The sequence below is a fragment of the Syngnathus floridae genome, unplaced genomic scaffold (genome assembly GCF_059516105.1).
Source record: "Syngnathus floridae isolate MCC-2025c unplaced genomic scaffold, RoL_Sflo_1.0 HiC_scaffold_61, whole genome shotgun sequence".
Lineage (NCBI taxonomy): Eukaryota > Metazoa > Chordata > Actinopteri > Syngnathiformes > Syngnathidae > Syngnathus > Syngnathus floridae.
Genome location: NW_028284090.1, coordinates 82,501 through 85,000, shown reverse-complemented (window position 1 = coordinate 85,000; position 2,500 = coordinate 82,501). Strand labels below are relative to the sequence as shown.

General features: G+C 54.8%; 1 pseudogene; it reads right to left on the bottom strand.

The window, feature by feature from the left end:
- The window catches only part of LOC148378155 (28S ribosomal RNA), a 9,516-nt pseudogene that overhangs the window by 3,307 nt on the left and 3,709 nt on the right, over window positions 1-2,500 (bottom strand).

The window sequence follows — 2,500 nt, the reverse complement described above, 5'->3', positions numbered from 1 at the left end:
ACAGAGTCTCCAGGTGTGCCTGACCTGTGCTCTAGGAACAGTAACGGACAGCTTTAGGATGCCCAGCCCGCCATCTCTCGTACGTGAGTAGATGATGCCCCCACCCGTGGAAGGGTCGAGGCGCAACCACCTTTTTACAGCCATCCGCACTTTCCCGTCCACCAGCTTCATCCTGGTCACCGGTACCCTTCCCACGTCCATCTGAAAAGCCACTCTCGGGAGTAAGAATGAGTTACAGACCTTCACTTTCTGCGAGGGCTTCAGAGAGGCCCTCGAAATCTTCCGCAACCAGTCGTCCACCTGTCCCGTCAGATCCGAAGAGACTATACCTCGCCACGGCTCTATATTGGCTCCCAGATATCGCACCGATTCGCCCGGGCTGACCATGTGTATCTGCTGCCCACATAGCGTCCAGGCTCCTCGGCTCACATCTTCAGGGCCCATCCAGATGCCGTGGCACTTCCGTGGCTGGACAGCCAGCCCCGTCAGTCGGCAATAGTCCTCCAGGATTTCCAAATTTCTCCTCATTCCCTCCTCCGAGCGACTCACCAAGACTAAGTCGTCGGCAAAGGCCAGTGTGGCGATTCGTCGGTCGCCCCAGTAGAAGTGGCTTCCGTTGCTTTCGAGGCTATGGATGAGGGGGTCCATAGCAAGATTGAAGAGCAGTGGGGACATCGGGTCACCTTGCTTCACCCCAACCTTCATGAAAATGGGCTTGGTGTAGGCTTCACCACTGCCCACTCGAGTCGAGCATCCCTCATATGCTCGTTGAATCAGGTCAATTATTCGTTTATCCACTCCCCTTTGTCCCAATACACATAGAATGTGATCATGGGAGACAGAGTCGAAAGCCTTCGCAAAGTCAATGAACACGATCGCCAGCGGTTCGCCTGCCAATCTCGAGTGTCTCATGACCCCGTCCAGGATCATAAGATTTTCTTGGCACCCACTCGCACCAGCGACGAAACCACGCTGCCGGGGGCTAACTGGACAGGCTCGGGTCAGCCTCATCGTCAGTATCCGCCCGAACAGCCTCAACACGGCTGACCCTATTGTCACAGGTCTCCAGCCTGCTACAGTACCCAGCTCTTTGGGGTCAGCTGATTTGGGTAGCAATCGTGTCTTGCACTCTTTGAAGACCTGGGGCACGACTCCTCGTACCATCCAAATCGTGAACATCCTTGCCAGCTTCTCGCCCGTCGGGTCCCAGTCTGTCATTGCCTGTCTTCGAATCCTATCTGGGCCCGACGCAGAGTTCTTTTTCATTTTTGTCCGGTTGGACGTCACTTCGTGCGCAAGGATTGGGTGGTAGAATGGTTCATTGTCAGCGATAAGTCCAGAGTGGAAGTCTCCCAGCCCCTGAAACGGTCTCAGTGTTTCCCACTTCTCACGGAATTCTTTATATATCAACGCGAGTGGCAAGGTGCATCCCTGGGGCGTTAGACCATCCAATATACGCTTTGCCAGTCCCTTCATCGCTTCTGAGTAGCCGCTTTGTTGCAGGTAGTACGTCGCTCTCTTCTGGTTGAGCCGCCTCTCCCAGCCTTTCATTCGTCGCTCCGCTACTCTGGACCTCACTGGCTCAGCTGGCCATTCCACCTTGCCCCCAAGCGCCCTCATGGCGTCCGAAGCCCAGGACTCTATCAACTCTGGTTTCAGTCTCGTTTCTTTTATCATGGCAGCTGTGGCTCGGTGTTCCTCATCACCGGCCTCTAATATCATCAGAACTCTTTCTTCCACGAGTTCTGGCAGTGTTAATGGTGGAGACCACCTAGGGGTTAGCGCCCTGTCCGCCAGTGCCCTCCTTCTCTCCTCCGACACACTGGGTGTCGTAGCACCGCATAAGATCCTCCATTTTGATCTCACTTGCTCCCTAGTCTTACCCGTATCCAGCAACCGGGCGACTATCTCATTCTTTCTCGGGTTTGCTCCATGCTCTCCCATCAGTCCTTTCAGACGTTCCACCTCAGCCGCGCTCCAGAGCCTAGTAGCTGTCGGGGCTTCCGAAACCTGGCTCCTGCCCCTCTTGGACCTGAACCATTCACTTGTGTGAGCAAGGCGTTTGTGTTGGGATACACCACTAGTTGTGCGAAAGCAGCGCCCACAGAGGTCACAAGCGATCCCTGTATTATCGTCGACCACGCTCGTATTTTCGCATTTCGGGACATGGCATGTGATGGAGTGACTATTGTCGTCACGCCTCTCACATCTTCGGCACGCGTAAACAATCTTAACACCCGCGTGCCGGAACTCAAAGTGATTTCCCAGTTTCCGAATGCCGATCAACCTTGAATCACACATAGGACAGCTGGTGTCCAGTCGGGGTAGATGCACCACGATCTCCTCAGCGACCCCCGCTACTCTTGGGCTCAGATCTGGCTGATCAGTTTCCGCCTCGCTCTCAATCTCCATTCCATCCTCTCCCTGAGCAATCCATGAGGAGTGCTCACTTCCTCGGCCTGTAGTAGTACCTACAGGCCGATTTGGGACCCTGTGCAAT